The sequence below is a fragment of the Peromyscus eremicus genome, chromosome 5, assembly GCF_949786415.1.
Source record: "Peromyscus eremicus chromosome 5, PerEre_H2_v1, whole genome shotgun sequence".
NCBI classification, from domain to species: Eukaryota; Metazoa; Chordata; class Mammalia; order Rodentia; family Cricetidae; genus Peromyscus; species Peromyscus eremicus.
This window is the reverse complement of record NC_081420.1, coordinates 41,918,137-41,938,204: the sequence shown is the minus strand read 5'-3', so window position 1 is coordinate 41,938,204 and position 20,068 is coordinate 41,918,137. Positions and strand designations below refer to the sequence as shown.

The 20,068-nt window shown below is 47.6% G+C and overlaps 1 protein-coding gene across 2 annotated transcripts in view; it reads left to right on the top strand.

The window, feature by feature from the left end:
* The first annotated feature begins 255 nt into the window (after positions 1 to 255).
* Positions 256 to 20,068, top strand: part of Elmo1 (engulfment and cell motility 1) — a 532,595-nt gene continuing 512,782 nt past the window's right edge. Inside the window, exon 1 of one of the 2 annotated variants that reach the window (XM_059263360.1) lies at positions 256 to 400. The gene's annotated coding sequence lies outside the window, so the exon portion shown is untranslated. The other variant, XM_059263361.1, reaches the window with a different exon arrangement.

Sequence of the window (20,068 nt, the reverse complement as noted above, 5' to 3'; positions counted from 1 at the left end):
AGGGTGATGGAGTTAATTAGTGCCTGTAAAACGCGGTTTCTGAGCTCATCAGAGAAGTCATGCTCAGCACACACTATTTATAGCAGAGCTGAGGTGTACATACTGTGTGACATTTCCCTCTTTTTAAGTAGAGGGACTTCAAAAAGTCGTAGGCACCCCGTCCTAGGCACCGTGCAGGGGGCGGGCAGCCGTGCGGGGGCGGGAAGCAAACGCGCCAACCACGCGTGTCCGCGCGCAGGTGCCGGGGGCGGCGGCGGCAACTCCGCAGCGTCTGCCCAGGAGGAGAGTTCGCGGCAGCTCGCGGGATGCTCCTAGATGCAAGATGTGTCTCTGGCCAGCAGGAGGAAGGAAGAGGAAGTGAGAGCAGCGGCAGCCGGCGGCAGCGGCCGGCGACCCGAGTGTAAGTGCGTGCGTTCGGGCAGCGGCGGCGGGCGAGGATGGGCACCAGATAGAGGCAGAGCCACCGCCGTCCGCGGCTCCGAGTGGGGCTACAGAACCTCGGGCACCGGTCTACGGCCCCGGCCCCGGCTCCAGCGCTCCAGCTTCTGGGAGCCCTCGTCACCGCGTCCTGCGACCCCGGGCAGGTTCGTAAAGTTTTCAGGGCTGGCGCGGCGCCCGGCTCGCTGACCTCGGCGGCCCGGGCGGGGGCCGGGGCAAGACGAGGGCGACGCGGAGACACTTTTGTTTCCTCCCGGGGCCCCGCGGCGCGGGCGGGCGGGGGCTGCGGGCGCGCTGCAGTTGGGAGGTCTGGGCAGAGGGGGATCCCGAGTGACTAGAGGCACGGGGGGAGTGGACGCTGGGGGCAGCTCCGGGATGGGGCTCAGGGCCAGGACCCGTGGAGACGGCCAGGGCAGGGTCAGCTGGAGGGGGTGCCGGAGGGCTGCGCCACCGGCGTAGGGGTGCTGGGACCTAACAGAGTGCGCCCGGGACCTTGCGGCCAGCAGTAGTGGGGCCGGAGAGGCGGGAGGCTGCGCTTAGTCGCGGCGGGTGGCGAGGACTCCGGGGGCTCGCTCGGGCGTCGCAGACGGGAGGGGATCCCCGGAGAGCGCGCTCCCGCGATGGGGCGCGACGGGCTGCGAGGACCCCTGCGGGCGTTCGCGAGTGAAGACCCGCCTCTCGGGGCCATGCGGGGCTTCCCTCTGGGGCCCGGGGAGGGCGGCGGGGGGTTGGCTGGAGAAGCTGGCGTGGGAGAGGGCGTACCGCGCGCCTTCCCCGGAGAGCAGCGGCCGTGGGGTTCTGGGGAGGGAGCGAGCGAGCTGCGCGCCGCGGTACCCAGCGGCTTTGAGGAAGAGGAAACCCAGAACTCAGCCGGCCGCGGTGCGCTTGTGTAGGGTTGGGAAGTCGGTGCTGTGCCGCGGGCGCGCGCCAGGCGTCTGTGTGTGTGTGTGTGTGTGTGTGTGTGTGTGTGTGTGTGTGTGTGTGTGTGTGTGTGTGTTCGCGTGTTCGCGCGGGTCACTGCGCGGGGGGTGGCGCTCTTCTACTGCCCCTCGGGGGTGGGCTCCCACTGACTCGCTTGCCTGGGGGCCCTTTGAACTAGGAAGCTGGGGCAAGGGTTGTTGGACCTGGATTGACCCGACGCTGCATAGTTTGGCCCCAAGCAGGGACAGCTCCGAGGGCCTCTGGACAGCTCCCGAGGCATATTGAGCTCAATGAAATGCACCCAGAGACTGTGGACCGCCTGCCTCTGGCCTAAGATACAGAGAGAAGATTGTGACTTGAGGGAAACCGGGGAAGAATTTGTGAATTTTGTTTTCTTTGATGTGCAAAATAAAAATAATCCGCGTTAACGTACCAAAATATTTGAGAGCAACTTGGGACTGGAGGATCCAGTTTATGGGCAACGCCTGTCAGATTGGGAAAGCTGGCAGCAGAGCCGGTCCATTGAAGGCTTCTGGTCATGGTCTCCACGTGTCTCACCTCTTCAACAGCTCTCCAAGGTTATTTCAAGGTTTACTGTTTCCACTCCTCAATTTACAGGACCAGGAGTCCTAGTGAGTTTAAAGCCAGGTCACTTGCAGGCTTGTAACAAAGACTCTGTACTTATTTTTTTTCTTGCCTGCCCTTCCTTCCTCCCTCCCTCCCTCCTTCTCTTCCTTGCTCGCTGACCTTTTGATCCTCTGCTCTTCACTATGGTACATTTGCTGTCTTTTCAGAACTGTGGTTAGATGTGCATATGGCCTGTCTTACTGTATTTGCTAGCCGGTTTTTGTGTGAAGCTCGATGGAGTGGTAAACTGACAGAATGACTGCAATTGTGGGAACTCCTGGAGAGGAGGAAAAGTAAGCAGGAGAGAGCTGGGGAACAGGAAGCTTGGGGAGACCACAGTCTGTGGAAACTCCGTGCCTGAACAGTCATTGGACCACAGGGTGGGTGGTCCTCTGATGGATGCCACGCCCCCCACAGCAGTATGTCCTTGTTAACAGCAACAATACTGACTTCCTGATGTTTTTCCTTTTTACTGTGTTTCCCTCCCCAGGACCTTTGCACATGCTATTCCGCTGCCTGGGGAGCTTTCCCTCCCATGTCCAGATGACTCATTTTTTGCTTACTTCAGGCCTCTCTACTCAGTGTCAGTTTCAAAGGCCTTTGTGGACAGCTGTCCCCGTCCTCTTGTGTTACCCAGGTTTCCCTCTCAGTATTTATCATTCCTTGGCATTATGTATTCACCTGTTTATTTTATTATTGTCTCTACCGTTAGGATGGAAGTTTTAGCAGGTTGGTGACCTTGTTCACAGATCTAGATTAACTTCTAGCACAGGGTAGCAATGTGCTCCCTAAATGTTTTGTTGACTGACAGATGGAGAGTTGTCCATGCTGGGAGAGGCCACCGGGGAAACATACTAAGAAAATCCCACAGTGTCAGTGGCCAGTGGGAAGCCAGGCTTTTACCCTCTTCCATGCTCTGCCACTGTTCTTTCAGACCCCCCTCAGACCTGTTAGATCCCTTCCTCAGACCTGTAGGCTAAGGAAAGGTGTAGAGAGGTGATTGCTTGGGGCAGGGTATAAAAAGCAGAGCACTTTATTAAAAGCCCAATTGCTCCTGATCGACTGTAGTACCTCTCCCCGTGGAGGATGTCTTTTCAAAGCCCGTGTTGCTTTAAGCCAAGGAAATGATCTTCTGGAGGATGGGCATTACCAGGAGCAGCAAGAGGTCCACATGTGTACCCTGCCCCTCCCGCTCTCACAGAGATGGAACTGAATTGAAGGCAGAGGAGAGGCCATTGCTAGCAGGGCCAGGAGAGGGAGGCAGAGGGAAAAGCGGGAGACAGATGAAGGAGAGAAGCAGGAAAAAGCCCTTGGGAAGGGAGAAGATGAAAAAGAAGCAGGCAGGTGAGGGGCTTCTCTAGGAGCTGCTGGGTTGGAAGCTTTTCTGAAACTTCAGCACCAATGAGAAGTCAGCACTTGAGTGTTCTCAGGTAATTTGCTTGCTTTGGGTATTTGGTGTGAGTGGGTGGGGAGAGGCGTGTGCAGGAAGGGAGGGCTTTGAAGCTCTGGCCCAGAGGATGTGGTGGGGGAGGGGGAACACGGCAAGTGGTGCACCAGCCCATGCTTGCTTACTTCATCACCTGGTCCAGCGCTGAAGCTTCAGAGGGACCATTCCTATTAAAATAGTGTTTGCCATCCTGATCGGGAACAGTGGGCCGGAAGGTTTCTCACTGGTCAGCAACCACTCTTTAATGCCTGCAGCCACCCAGGGAGATAGCTTGGTTTAGACATCCTGTTGAATTTGGAGAAGGTGGGAGATTACTAAACCTCTCTGCCTTACAAAGCCTCAAGTGTTTCCTGCAAGAGTTGTGTAACATCAATTCAAGTCAACGAACATAGTGCTTTGTTTGCTTAAGGTTGCAGCCCAGGAGGAGAGCCTGATACCCACTTAGCAGGTCCACATCAGCAGTCTAAAACACAAATTGAAGCAAGCAGAAGGCCAGCCCTCTGAGGAGGCTGGGGTTGAAGGATCTTGAATTAGAGGCAAGCCTGGGTTAATAGTTAGTTCAAGACCTACTAGAAATGTATAGCAAGATGCTGCTCCATAGAAACAAGGGCTGTGGGATGGTGGTGGTATATATAGCTCAGGAATACATATACTGACCAGCATGTACCAGGTCATGGGTTCTGTCCTTAGAGCCACACAGAACAGACCCTTAATACTGAATGTGTAGTTCCATATGGGGTTGAGTTTTAAAAATTTACCTTAATTAATTCTAGAGGTTGTGAGGATTTTTTTCACCAGCTTGTTAGGAATTCTGATAGAAAAGAACCCACAGGGCCATGCTTTCAGAAGCATCTAGCTGTTTGCCTTTTACAAAATACCGTTAGCTTAATTTCTTGTGAAAGATGCTGTTTACAAATGAACCACGTGCAGGGTGAGCCTTTGACTTCACCCTAAACATGTTAGTGTTTGTAGTATTCGGCATTTGTCAGGCCCTGAGGCCACCCCCATCTTAGAGGGACAGGGGACCGAGGCGACCAGCTCTTTACTGCAGTGATGCAGAGTCAGCCATCCTCAGGAGCTCTTGCTTTACTTAGAGGGACATCAAAAGCACCTACCGTTTTCTGGCCGAGTGTTAGCTTTGAGCTTTTGAAAATGTACTCTTCTGGACCTTTCCTGTGTTACCCCTGGTATTCCCTGTGTGCATGATTCTGATTACTGTTGGAGATTTGCAGAGGCAGTCATTCTGGTTTGGTAGTAGCCACACTGCTGTGATGGGTAATTAGATTAGGTACTCCTGCTGACTTGGGTTTAAGACTGGCTAGCCAAAGAACAAAGCCAAAGGCCAAGAACTTCCGCAGTGTCCAGATCAGAAGGGTCATGAAGGCCAGCCGTGCAGACAGGGTGTGGCTTCTTGGACATGTGTGGCCCTAGAAAGCATTCCACTGCACAACATAGTGCTTTTAGGTTCAGCAAAGCCAGTCTGCATAGCCCGTGCACACACTGGCTGCTGTGCTCAATTTCCTGGATAATCTAGGTTGTCTGAGTGTTAACAATGGCAACTTATCTGTGGCAGTCAGAACTGAAGCCTGCCAAGCCCAGGCGCAATCAATGATTAAATTAACTGCTTGTGTTTCAGCCCTCCATTGGTGTAGGTACAACTTGAGCAGAATTTTGTCAGTGAGGCGAACAGTTAAGTACTGAGGTAGGAATATATGTGGGTGAAGGAATGCTGTCTCATCAAACGGAATTAGCCACAGCAACAACCTGGCCCGGTGCTGAGTAGAGAAATTAGTCACAAATATAAATAGAAGGAGATGCTTCTCCATGTTCTGGGCCCCCACAAACACTAGTTTCCAGATTTTGAGCAAGATTATAATTGGAACCGCAGTTTTAGGAATTGAAGCTTACAGTTGGGCTATTTTAGTTCTAACAGTTAATGTAGGGAACACAGCTTTCCTAAGTAGAAAATGCTGGCTACTCACTTACTCTACTCTAGGACAGCTGTGCTGGGTGGGCGGTATTTCCGGAAAATCAGCAGTGGGCTATGGGAAGGATGCCCAGGTAAGGCATCATGAAGCATTGAAGCATCATGCCAGATTGGGTCATGAGGTCGATGTGACTCTTCCTCCACGGCTGACACTCTTCCCTATGGCATACTGTTTGGGGAGGAATAGGAAGCCACCAGCATAGTGTTGTTATCCCATTTTATAGATGTGGTTTAAAGCAATGCCATACCACAGGGGTGTTTGGAGACTGGAGCTAAGCCTTATTTAACTCTTCTGATTTTTTTTTTTCTACTTTTGTTTCTTTTTGCCACACCAGGATGTATGTCCTGGTTAGTTATTCATCTTGTTGGTTCAGAGAGATCTTCATTCCTAGGTGCTGTCAGGAATGCCCTTGACTTAGCAGGGCTTGGTGACTTCTGCCTGTGACACCAGATCTTGAGATGGTGAGACTAGGATGTTTGTGAGGCCAACCTGGGCATTATAGATAGCCCCATCTAAAAATAAAGCCCCAAACAAATCAAAATAAAAGTACTCCCCCAAACAAATAACGACAAGAAACAAAGCAGTGCTGGATAAGGATAAGACTGAGTTGGTAAAGTGCTTGTCTTTATGGCGTGGGGACCTGAGTTGGATCCCCAGAACTCACATAAAAGTGCTGGGGTGGTGGGCATGGAGGATGACTTGGAACTTACTGGTCTCATGGAGAACTTGTCTAATTGGCAAGTTCTAGGTCAGTGAGAGATGCTGTCTAAATTAGGTAAATAGTACCTGAAGAATGACTTCTGAGGTTGTCCTCTGACCTTCACATCCATGAGCATACATAAGCCCCCACACCCTCACACATGTGTGAACACAGAGACGCAAAATTTAAAAAAAATTTTTTTTTTGAGACAGGGTTTCTCTGTGTAATACCTCTGATTGTACTGAAACTTGCTCTATAGACCACACTGGCCTTGAACTCACAGAGATCCACCTGCCTCTGCCTCCCACCTGATGGGATTAAAGGCGTGTGCCACCACTACCCAGCTTACATGTTTTTAAATAGAAAAAGAAGTAAGCTATGCCCTTGGTTCTGGTAGGGGTACTGCTCAGTGGTGTTACATGTACCTGCTTGGCCTATCTGAGGCCTTGGGTTTGAGCCTCAGTGCCATAAAAAGAAAAACAACAGAAGAAATCCCTGTAGTTCAGATGCATGTGTCTCAGGTTGCCATGACATCTAGCTTGGGATGTCTCTCCTGCCACTGAAACAGAATTCCAGAGTTGATCCTTCTCTGGATATTTCATTCTCAAGTTGCCCTTAGCCTTGAATCTAGCCTTGAGATCCACCTGTGGGCTCTCATATACCTATCAGTCAAGGTCACAATATTGGAAGATGAGGCAATTTATTAATCTGAGAGAGAGAGAGAGAGAGAGAGGAGAGAGAGAGAGAGAGAGAGAGAGAGAGAGAGAGAGAGGTGTCTTTGCCAAGGAAAACATATTCTTTAGCCAACACTTAAAAAATGGGGATGAGTTATGGTGCAGGCAGAATTGTGGAACCCACTGGGAGGGAACCAGTTGGCAGGGGAATATACTTCATGTTGCACTTGTCAGTTTGTCATAGCTTTGCTGCTTCTGACCATGGATTGATACCCACTGAGGGAGCCGGAGACCTGAGCCCATTAAGCAGGATGGCTCTTCTTGGGCAATGAAGAGGTTGCAGCTGTTCTTCTTTTCTACTTACAGACCATTTCCCCTTTCATTGGCCCTTGATTTTAGGTGGTCTCAGCCTTGGTGCACTGACATTTTGAGCTGGATAATTGTCTGTTGAGGACTCTCCCATGCATTTCAGGATGTGTACCAGCTTCCCTGCCTGCTCCCTGTTTGCTAGGTCCCAACAGTGCCACTCAGTTGGGAACAACCAAAACTGTATTCACACTTCACAAGCCTGTGGCTCAGGGGCCAACCCTCCCCTCCCCTCCCCTCCCCTCCCCTCCCCTCCCCTCCCCTCCCTTCCCCTCTCCTCCCCGCCTCTCCTGTCCTCCCCTCTCCTCCTCTTGGTTGAGTACCTCTGCTTTGTTTTCTGAAGAGATCAGAACAATTGTGTGTAATGTGACTGTCGGATTCTAGATTTTCAACAGCAGTTGGAAGTGCCCCGGTGTTCTGTCACTGGTTATTCCTGGGAACCTAAGGTGGTGTGTTCACAGATGGGGATCTCACCCTTTATGTTCATTCATTTGCCTTAGTTTCCTCCCTGCTTCCCACACTGCTAAACTGCAGTTATCTTCCGAAGTCAAATGGTTACAAGTCTGACTTCAGTGTCCATCCTGTAGCCCAGGCAGAAGAAAGCTAAATAGAGAGTTCCTGTCCCAGCTTCCTCACGGTTTTGAGTTTGACTACTGGTTACTGCAGTACTGTAACCTTTATGTAACAGTTAGAGGGTAAATGAAGGGAGCAGGGTGGTGAGGAGCTGTCAGCTTGGCTCAGTTAGAGGCCTGGTCACAAGGTAAAGAAATGTCTGCTTGGGGTCCGGTAACTGAGGACAGTGTCTGCTCCTGTGCTTGGCAAATGCTCCTTGCCTGATGAGCTGGTGATGGATATGGAAGTTCCATCAGTGTGATAGGACCTTGTAGCAGGTCAGGGAGAAACTTTAAAGGTATTGGCTTCAACGAAGTCCTTTCCCACTCAGTGTATTAGGTTTCTGTGCAATCTTGTGACATTATTTTCTTATGTAATTATATGTCAACCTTGTATTGGCCTCCTCTGGCTGCCGTAGTGTCCAGAGCAGTAGCTAGTGGCTCACGCTGCACAGAACCTATTGCCGTGTTTCCCCAAGGCGGCAGCCTCCTCGGAGTCACAGCCCTGTAGCAACCCTCCGCCCGCCCTTCCTTCCGCCCTTTGTACCTTTTTATTTTCAGTTTGAGATTGCATTTGGAGCACCAGAGTTTTGTGCTCTGGGGTTCAGTGGCTCAGTGTACTGCATGAGATATATTTTCCAGGCCGCTGCACACAATTACTCTTCATTTTGAAGTATAATACATTTCAAAATATATATTTTTTTTCTGTTTTGGGGCTCTTTAACCCAAATGTATAAACCGCAGCTGGCTTTGCCCGTGGCCTTCAGAAGACGTGTGGCTTGGGAAGCCGAGCCAGTGGAGTACTTTGGTTAGACTGCACATTTTTGGCTGAGTGAAGAGTGAATTCCAATAACACTCAGTAAGGCTGGTTTCAACTGGACTTCTGCCCACCCCCACACTACTCTGCCCTACCATGCCCTAGATTTTTAGAGTGGACTGGTACCTTAGTTACTTTAATTATGTGCTACTTGGTGGGAGTGACTACTAGTTAAACATTTTGGCTTGGGGAAATGGGACCTAGTCTTTCCTGTAGTAACTAGAAAGTGTCATGTACACACGCACACGCGCATGCACACGCAGAGAGAAAGAGAGAGAGAGAGAGAGAGAGAGAGAGAGAGAGAGAGAGAGAGAGAGAAGCAGAGGAATGAAGATGTTAGCTGCTAAATTCTATTTTCTCCAACACTTATCTCCTTCATTGAATGGGAACCATGTAAGAGCAAAATATTTATCAAGGAATGAATACATTTCCATTCTCTTTGGACCCACTCTACTCAGCAAGTGACTTAGACTCATTGGAACTGTTTTCTCAATCATTGTTCTTCTGCTTAGAGTTTTTGAAAAGTATCTGCTGGGATTTGCATAAAAGAAGCATAAAAAAGTTTTATCTTTAAGTTACATTTTAAAAAGCGGTGAGGGGTGTGATGTAGCTGGATGACAGGGTGCATGCTCCATGTGGACAAAGCCTTGACTTCTGTTCTCAGCATTTGAACAGAATCCCCCCCCCCCACAAATGAATAAGAATCTTAAATGCATATAAAGATTTTTAAATTGAACTATTATTGCTGGCCTTAACCCTTCACAGTGCTTTGCCCAGTCCTTCTATTCACCCATTCTTCTATCAGTTAGCCACGCCACAGCCATTTTAGCTGTGCTGTATGTTGTGGTCAAGGCACTTCACATTTGGAGCTTTGCTAGGGATGAATGAACGAGAAGAAGGTCAGTTAAGAGATAATTGTAACTACCAGTACTGCAGATTTGCAGATCATGGGAAGGAGTACACAGATGATTATTTGGGAAAGATCTAGAAAACTTAAAGAAAGATTGCTCCAGGAGTCCCGCAGTCCATGGTGGAGGAATGTTTGGGGGAGTCCTGGAGTCAGCTCTTCTGGGAGCTAGACATCGGGTTGGATGAAAAGGAAAGCCAAAGGCTCTTAGGCAGGGATAACAGACAGTCCAGGTTTTATGAGGACTCTGTCCCATTGCAGCCTGGACAAAAGTTAGACAGGCCAGCAGACAGGAGAGACCGAGGAAGGCTTCTTGTCAGCTTCTGTCCTCTAGACCTGCCCGAATAAACACCCAGTCTCGGGGAGAGGAATAAATAAATACAGAAGTGAGCTTGCTGGGCGGAAAGGCTGCCCCACCCCCACTTCCCATCTGAGACCCCACAGCTGGCTTCCAGCCGGGGCAGACAGGGGAAGGGGGACAGCATTCACTCCTGATGTTGCAGCCACCCACTGAAGGAAACAAATGGAGGACTTGGTGACTGATTGGATTTGGGAAAAGGAAAAGAATGGTTCTTTGAAGTTTGGAACTAAATAAACACGCACTTGTTAATTGAGGATTCTAGCTGATTTTCAAGTATGGGCTGGGTAGGGTAAGTTCATTATCTGGCTCAGTCTCAGTTTTCCCATCTGCCAGGTGGTTTAATGTAAGTCCACCGCCTCTGGAGCTGCTGACATGGTAACTTTAATACTGACCATAAAGTGGTTTTGGTGCATTGGTTTTCATGTTGTTGATGCCATCCCTATTATCAGGGGTTTCTCTGCAGATTTGTAACACCAACATCTTGCTACACACATTGAAAGACTTACATTGATTAATTTTCTCTAAGAGGCCTGAGCCGTTCCTCTTAAAAGCTCAACTAGACTTTGCTTCGTACATCTTTGCTTCTGAAACAGAGACGTAAACTGCCACATTAGGATAAATATCATCAATTGAGAGTGAAATGAACCAACATAATAGATGATGCTACCAATTTGGTGTGCTCAAATGAAAACCCAGGTAAGTCGATAAGTATGTCTAGCTGACCTGGGATTTCACTCTATTGCTGATCCACTGGGGACAGAGATTGGAGGTTGCTGTTCAAGGCTCTTCCCCATCCCTTGATTCTTGATTTCTGGAAAAGGGCTGTTTACATCTGTCCTGCTACAGGCAGGAGCTCTGTGAGAAATTCCTAGTTAGCGGGGTCCTAGTGAGTAGCAATGGACAGGCATTCAATTCAGATGAACTGGATTTTATATGATTATGTTGTTTGTAAAGGAAGCTCAGTGGTCCTTAAACACTTTATAAGCATTACATTTGAATCACTTAGAACCTTCTGGAAAGTAAGTGACTGCTTAAAGTTTCAGTGGAATGTGGGTGGGTGTAAAGTGTTCAACTTTCTTCTTTAACCTGAACTGGCTCATTAGACTGTCAGCCAGAATCAAAGTCACTCTAAGTATAAGATGGAAAGGGAAGAAGAGGAGGACCATGGCTCAAAGACACAAACCCACAACAGCTCTGCTGTGCCAGCATAATTTAGTTGTATCAACTTACCCACTTTCCGAAGTGTTCCATGTAGATCGTTTGATTCTATGTCCACTTTCAGCCACCGCCACTGTTCCCATTTCTGTTCACTAGTTCTGGCCATTGTTTGTGTGGGTACCTGCTCTGCTCTGCTCTGTAAGTTCCTCCAGGAAGGCAGCAGCTGGCATACAGGCTTACTAGAGTCTTACACAGTAGCTCCACGTACCCATTAAATCGTCATTTAGTAATGGCTTTTGTGAGTGGATCAAAAGAGAGACGGACGTCAGTGTAGACACTAACTGTCACGAACTGCAGCATAGGCTTGAGAGAGGAATGTTCCAATGCAAAGAACTTCTTTAGACTTCGCTTTGCAAGTGAGACCGTGACCGAAGTCAGGAAAAGCCAGCAACAAATTGCATGCTGTCTTCAGTATATAAACATTTCAGTCCTTTGTTGTTGTTGTTCCCAAGTAGAGGAGTGTGACTCCTTCAGCTTCTGCAGGAGTTATGCAGCAGTATTCCTGCCTGCCTATCAGACAGGGTGCATAGCTGGAAAGGGAATCCAGTGGGAAACATAATATCTAAAGACTCACAGAAAGGCCTGTGTCATAAGATGCAGGGGTCTGATGAAGCGGGAATTCTACTCACACACCATGTAGCCAACAGTTTGAAGATTCCAAGCACCTCGACTCCCTTTCCCATTTTTGAGTTGTGCCCTTTTTTGCAGTATACAGGAGACACTTGCCAGCTGTCAGGGTCCCCTCCGTTTCTGACACTGAGTTTTGCCTTGGTTGAGCATGTGCCTTTGGAATGCTGTGTGGAGTGCCTCGTAGTCCTTGGTGATCACAGACGAGAAGCGATTTGTCCTAAGAGTTTTGCCGCCTCAGGAGCATTTGAAGAGCAGTCATGACCTTAAGCCATCACCCCACCTGTAGCCAGCTGCCTGCAAGGCAGCAGAGAGAAGAGGGCAGAATGGCGATTCTGGTTCCCAGGAGACATTGTTCCTGGTAAACATTTTGTTGTAATTATTGCTGACTGAGCTTCGTTTAGAATCTTTGCAAATGTGCTGCTAATAATTTTAGAATATGAAGATATGCAATCAGAAAGTCCGAGACCGTGAAGGCCTGTGAGAAATCACTGTGAAGATTTCCACGTCAGCTTTTGTTTCAAAGTGCACATTTCTTTCAGACAATGATTAGCTTACTGTAAGGTGATGGTTCATAACCAGATCAGACCAAGGCCCAGAGAAGTAGCCCAACACCAGCTTTAATAGTGGGTTTCTTCTTTCCAAATCTAGAAATTGTGTGGGAAGAATGGGGCCCATCCATTTGAAACACATGTCAAGAGAGTGTTTAGGGTCATGTGCAGCAGAGAATCCACGGTGGCATCTCAGCCCTTGTCACTAGAGAGACATCAGAGCGTTTTACTTCCAAGAAAGTGACTAACATGCACTTTAAGTTCTTTTTTCTTGCTGAGACAGAGTTTCTCTGTGTAGCCCTGGTTGTTTGGGAACTCACTCTGTAGACCAGGCTAGCCTTGAACTCAGAGATCTGCCTGCTTCTGCCTCCTTAGTGCTGACATTAAAGGTGTATGCCACCATGCCTAGCTAGTTTAAATTCTTAATTGCTTTTGAATCCAAATATGCCCCAGTGTTTGACTTGGAATTTATTTCAAATTCATTTGTTCACTCACACATATTTATTGAGTACCAACTTGATACCATAACTAAGCCTTCTTCCAGAAGAACACACACATGCAAACACACACATACACACACACACACACACACACACACACACACACACACACGCACACACGCACACAATTTCTAGGCCAGAACTGTATATTCATCATCAGGTTCCAAAAGTATATATTGATGTTTCTTAAAAACATTTTAAAAGATTTTTAGAAAATTTCATTCTATGTGTATGAATGTTTTGCTTGCATGCATGGCTGTGCCTCCTATGCAGGCCTGGTACCTGCAGAGGTCTAGAAGAGGGCATGGGATCATCTGGAAGTGGAGTTACATTTGGTTTTGAGTCTGTGTGGGTGCTGGGAATGGAACACCAGGTCCTCTGCAAGAATAACAAATGTTCTTAACCAGTGAGCCATCTCTCTAGCCCCCGTGTGGGACATTTCAAATGAATTGAGGAATGTGATGTGACATTATTGGTGCTATGAGGGAGAAGAGCAGGAGCATTAACGCTGTCAGCATGGGAGGGGTAGAAGGAATTTTACTGGGGAAAAAGAGGTGTTCTTGCCAAAGGCCATGAGAAGGGTGGACTTTGGTTTTGTAGGAACTAAAGTCCTGAACTCTCAGGCCTGGAGAACTGTAGCCCTGTGTTAAATTGGGGAGGTGGGCTCAGGGGGATCATGGGTCTGGGCCCTTATCCATGGGGTAGTGAGAGGTCACCCATGTCTTTTCCCCGAGGACTGGTATATCTATGCTGTGAAAAGCTCTTCCTGGCTACAGTGTAAAATCATACATCATTTCATATTGGTCACAATATGACTGCTATTACTACTTTAGAATTAAACAATTTCTAAAAGAATCAATTTAGTCATTAGTTTAAATCCTTTTAAGAAGCAATTTAAAGGAGTGAGTCAGTGTGGGTATGGCTGCCATTAGGAATGACAGAGGACTTGGGTCTGCAGTTCTCAGCTTTCAGAAGGCCTCAGACTCTTGGGGACCCAGGAACTGCATCTCAGTCAGATCCTGGCTGGTTCTGATACAGATGATCAGGCTCCAGTTTGTGAGAAGTATTGTCCTGGTAGGAACTGAGAAGAGAACCAGAACCAGCAAGCTCAAACCTCAGGGGACAGATGGCAGAGGGTGGGACCAGTGGCTTCCCAGGTTTCAGCCTAGGCTCCTTCTCCTATTCTGGGGGGATTTTCTTCCAGTGCACTTGAAATGGATTCTAAATCCTTCAAGTTTCTTCTAATTTATTTTCTAATCCTTTCATATGTGGCTCCTTTACTTAGCTCCGCGCCTCATGCTGGCTCACTCTGTCTGTGTTTGCTGTCTTTTCTTTCTGTTGATGTTTAGTGAGAACCTTTTTCTGCGAGTTCTGGGTTCAGCTGACAGGCAAGTGTGAGGAGGAGTGGCCTGTGTGGTGAACCTAGAGGAGAGGCACCTCTCTGGACACGGCCTGATTTGCCCTGCAGCAGGAGGCTGATCTGATCTCAGTGTCTGGGGAGAGCTCAGTTCACAATTGCCGCAATAAAGAACTGTATGCAGGCCTCGAGGGCTAGGGACACAGGGAGAATTTGTTGGGGAGGGGCATGGTCTCTCTTTTACTTTCCTGTTACCTATGCTTGTCTCCAGAGGGACAGAGAGGGGCAGCACATAGATCTTCTGCACCAAGCAGTAACAGAACTCAGAACTCCTGCTTAGCTGTAATCAGGGAGAGATGAGTGTGAAGGACAAATGTCAGGCAGAAGAGAAGCCACACAACAAGAATCACGTGGTCTCTATGGGTGGTGGAGAAAGAGGGACTCAGAAGTGCCTGAGCCCACATCTCCCTCTGGTCCACACTGTGCCAGTAGGTGGTCCCCTCCTGGGAGCCTTCTGGCATTCCCTGGTGCTGGCTCCCTAGTCCTACTTGTCCCTGTGCTGACAGTGCTCATACCACTTTATTTTCTGGTTAATGACTTTCCCCCTTAGTAGCCTGGAGGATTTAAGTAGGCGTGTCATGCTAAGCCCCTAAGAGGTGCCAATGGGCATGTGTAGAAGAAAGCACTGTTCTTTTAGAGTCATTTTTGGACAGACTTTCAAATGCCTTTTTGGATGTGCCTGAGTCAGGGCCTCAGGAGCAGTACATTCAGGAATGACTGGCATGTCTCTCCTTGTCCTCAAATTGTTGAAGACCAGTCTTGCCTGAGGTCATTGTGACGGAAGAGCTTCTGGCTGCGGGTGGGAGATTGTGTCAGATGTGGATGTGGAGAAGCACATGCATTGGCTTCGGAGTTCTGGAGGCCACAGACAGTCCCTGCTGTGGTGTCCGTCCTTCCACTGGGCCCAGATCTACCCCAGACTCGGAGCTTGCCAGAAGAGAACTCCGCCCTTCTGCTATTGTATTACCTCTGCTGGAGCGGTCAGGACTTGCTTGCCCCTTGTGATTATCCCCTAGTCACACAGAGTCCTTGGGGGATAAACAGAGAAGACCACAACGGGCAGGAGTGTCAGAGCTTTTTCTGGGTCAGACTTCAGCTCTTCTGTCCTCTTCACCTTTGTCCTCAGGACAGCCGGTGTTGAACTTGGAGAGTCTGAGGTTTTTTTTTTTTTTTTTTTTTTTTTCTTCTTCTTCTTCCTCTTCATTCTTCCCTAGCTCCTGCGGGTGACCAGGCATTTGTGACACACTGGGGTTGGGATCTTTACCACATGTGTGGTTGCCCACCCTTCATTTATTATACTCTGAAAGGACCGTGGCCTTGATAATTTGTGTTTCTGGGCTATAATTGCATATTATATCTGGAGCAGCTATCAGGGTTTTCAGCTAGCAGTTGAAATTTGATAGTGCCTGGGCTCTTCCTTGTTGGAATGATTTATCCTGATGTCCAAGTGCTGAGCTGAGCCCATTTCTTTGAAATCAAATAGCGCCCACATAGCAACTTCCAACTTAAATGCTCTGCATTCTCTCTGGAAGGGACAAAGCAGACCTGGGCCCTTGGAACCACATGTGCCGACCCTCTCCAGACAGTTCCCCCCCTGCAGAAAGACAGACAACCCCTTGCTTCCTCAGCATATGGGTGCTGCCAGTCGCTGAAGATGTCTGCTCTAGTTGTTCACTCCAGAAGTGGGGAAATAGCCATAGGATGGTGTCAGGGGCCCACAGAGAGAGGGGCCTGAGCCAAGACTACACAGACCACTTGACCTCCATAAGTTCCTTCTCTGTCTGGGCCCACAGTGGGCTTTTGGGTTTCCTGGAATTGGTGTCATTAAAGCCATTGTCCAGTAGCCCCTGAAAGGCCTGATTCGTTCCTTTTCTCCAATACACAGACAGTCTGGGCAAACACTGTATGTACATTATGAGAAGAGAGACTTTGGCAGGCTACACTTCTGGCAGTATAGTAGCATTCATTTTCAAAGGAAACCGACCTTGCCTTTATTCTGGGTCTGTACACTGGGAACTGGTGGAGAGGCCAACACTTTGCTCTTATGATTTAGGCTTGACCTGTGTTCACTTGAACTGGGACTTTTCTGTTCATACAGACCAAGCGAGGATTCTGTAGGCTTTTGTGTTAGTCTGTTTTCTCATTACTATAGGAAAATGCCCAAGGCTAGGCAACTTTATAAAGAGGTTTATTTTGTCTCACAGTCTTGGAGTGCAAGGTTGAGGCCTGCATCTGGTATGTCTGCTGGTTTCCATGCTGGCTTGGGATATCACATGGGAAAAGAAAAAGAGTATACACGTGTCTCTTTTGGCCTCTCCTAAGAAACAACCAATGTTCAGTCTTGGGAGCTCCACTCTATGACCTAATTCTAATCTCCTCCTAACATCCCTACCTTTAAATACCACCGTTAGATTAACTTTCCACACCCCCCATCACTTTGCAGTGGGATTAAATTTTAAATGGACTCTTGGAGAGTAGTCTCAAATCATATCAAAAAGTTTCCCAGACTTCCCTTCTTTCTAGATTCTAGGATACCATGATCAACTAGTAGGCCTTCCGGCCTGCGCAAGCTCCACTTTTCTCGTTGCTATGATGATACTACCATCCATTTTGTAACTGTCTGTTGGGAGGCCTGACCTGATGACTCCTTCATGTACTTCCTTTAAATATCTTTGAGGATCCTGACTTAAACAGATCCAGGTTGGAATTACCTGTCACCTCTTTATTGTAAATTTATAAGCTTTTAAAAGTCTTGTTTCTTATGTATGAGTGAAAATTATGCCCATGTGTGGTCAAGATAAAAGAAAAATGTCATCAATGAATAGGAAAACTCTTTGGACTTGCAGAGGGTATATTTGGCATACAAGTATATATATATATATATACATACTTATATATATATGTGTATTATATATACATGTATGTATATTTTCAATTAATCAGTAGAGATGTGAGAAAAATAGATGTTCAATCTATCCTCTAAAATTCTGTGGCTAAGGCCATTAGGGGTTAGAAGTCACTAGTGGGCTCACAACACAGACCATTTTTGATTATTTTCCTGTATTCTTCAAGTTTGTTGGCAGTCTGAAACACGTGGCATTTTAATTTCAGTAAGAAAGAAAATGCCATTATCACTTTAACGGCTTATGACAATAAAAAAAAATTCACAGCATTTTCTGCTCTTTGCATCATGGTATAAATTTCAAGTTTGCTGTTTTCTAGTACCAGAGTTTGTTCCTGATTCTGAGTGGGACAGGTGCTACTCCCCCGTCTGTAGATGTAACCAACCATCTTATTAAATAACAAACACAGAACCAATGCAAAGAAGAAAGCCAAGAGATCAGAGCTAAGAGCTAAAACCTTACTCTTCCTCCTGCGGTGGTCCTACCTCTCCGAAAGAGAGCTACTTCCTGTGTTAAAGTCTTTATAAAGACTTTCGGTTCTGCCTTCTCATTGGTTGTAAACCCAACCACATGACTGCCTCATCACTGCCTGTCTGTCATAGACCTCCAGGTCTTCTATGGTTGGTATTGAGATTAAAGGCGTGTGTATCCAATGCTGGCTGTATCCCTGAACACACAGAGATCTACCTAGCTCTGCCTACCAAGTGCTGGGATTAAAGGCTTGCGCCACCACCACCCGGCTTTCCTATGGCTTGCTAATAGCTCTGACCCCCGGGCAACTTTATTTATTAACATACAAATAACATTTTAGTACAAAATAAAATATCACCATATCCGTCATATATCCCTGATGCTTTGAGGGCTGTTGTGAGCCCCCTTATGGACTTCATTCATCAATTTATTTTTGAGCACTCAATGCCAAGCAGAGAAGTAGAGACACAGGAGTGATTGGCCTTCCCCGGGAAGGAAGAGTAGCCCTGCACACAGCTAGAGTCTTCAGTTGGTGCTGTCCTTCAGGCTGAGTTCAGAGAGGCCAAGGTGTGCTTAGTGGGGGTTCCTGTTCTTAGGGGAGCTCTGTGGTATCTAGTGCTTAAGCACTGAATTTGGAATAAAGAGGTCCTAGTTTCAGGGCTGCCACTGACTATTGTCTGTGTCCTGCTTCATGGCCTCCTAAGCTGTAAATGGTGAGGGACATGGCTAGACAAGGTAGCAAGGAGGAATTTGTAGACTGGTCAGGTACTTGGGAGTAAGAAGTCAGCAATGGACTCACAGAGCACACCAGAACCCATGCAGCAACGTGAAAGGTTAAACCTGAATCTTGGCACCAGAAATTCTGATTCTGGGAGAGTTGCTAGAATCCACGTTATGCAAAGCCCCAGATGATTATGGTAAGAAGCCCCCTTTGCAGATCTCTGGATGACTTCTAGATCTTTCTTCATCCTTTTTTCTACCTGTGTCCATCTCCAGGGGCTTATTCATTTATTTAATTTTATTTTATGTGCATTGGTGTGAAGATGCCAAATTTCCTGGAATTAGAGTTACAGACAGTTGTGAGCTGCCGTGTGAGTGCTGGGGATTGAACCCAGGTCCTCGGGGAGAGCAGCCAGTACTCCTAACCCCTGAGCCATCTCTTCAGCCCTGCCGGAGTCTTCTTCATAAAGTCATGCTTACCTCGTAAATAGGCAGCTCTCTCTAGTGGATCATTTCATGCTTCTGTATAGGAAAGGAAAACAAAAAGTAAAATGTTTATCCAGTTCCTCATTTCCACAGTTGGCCTGGGAGCACATGAGTCTAACCATGGTATCTTGTCAGTCATCTTTTAATCTACTGTGCACTCTTGTTTCCTGGCAAAGAGCATCTAATCACAAGGAGATTTTCAAAGATGGCCAAAATGGGGGAGTGGTGAAACTGACTAGCCCTTTCTCTGCCCTTTACTGTCGTATTAGGCCATATTGTGTTGCTGTGATGAAACACCTGGTTCTGAGTATTCTGTAACGAAAACTAATTTGCTTAGTTCACAGTTCTGGAAGTTCAGAGCCATGGTGGTGTTATGCATCCTGCTTTGGTGAAGGTCTGTGGGAGATGCCACCACAGAAGCAGGAATGCATGGCAGAAAACCAGAGCTCAACTGTGAGAACTGTATTAATCCCTTCCAAGGTCAATGACCCCAGAGTCCTCTTAAAGGTCTAAATTTTAACATCACCATGTTGGGCACCAAGCTTCCAATGTGGACACCCTAGAGGACACACTTAAACCGTATCTACACCACAGCATCACCTCTAGGAAAGACTTAAATGTTCCAGGAAGGACAAGGGGTGTGGCTCAGTGGAGTAGTTATCTAGCAGGGGACCCCAGTCCCACTAAACAAATAATAAAATAGAAATGTTTCAAATTATTTATGTATTTGGGATTGTCCACTGCGGTGTGCAGTCTGTGTTGGCTACTGCTTCTTCAGCATGTGACAGTTACAAAGGTAACTAACTGTGTTCCATCTATTTATCAGAAGCCCCAGAGTGGGTGCACACTCATGGAGATAAGCCATTGGGGACAAAGACAGGTGAGGTGCTGACATTTTAAACTAGGAGTTTTGCTTTGCACCTCCATGTGATTGCTCAACGTTCCCTTCTCCAAGCTTCCCTTGCCTCATTGAAAAGGAGCCTTCGGGTGTGTGTGTGTGTGTGTGTGTGTGTGTGTGTGTGTGTGTGTGTGTGTGCGTGTCCAAGTCCTCCCCTAGATGGTCAGAACCTCACTGAGAGAAGGAAGACTGACTTCCTTGTATCCCCTCCCACACGCACAGTTCTGGGTGGCACCATCCCACGCTGTTTGTGTAATGGAGCTCCACACAGTGCCAAGGCTGCCTCTAACATTTAAACACATTCGAATGAGAATAGAGAGAGCCTGGGGGGAAAGGTAACACTTCCCTGTAAGAAGCATAAATGCCACGACTATGTTTTGCTTCTGCTTTTGGATTAAGGACAGAATGTTAATTAAAAAG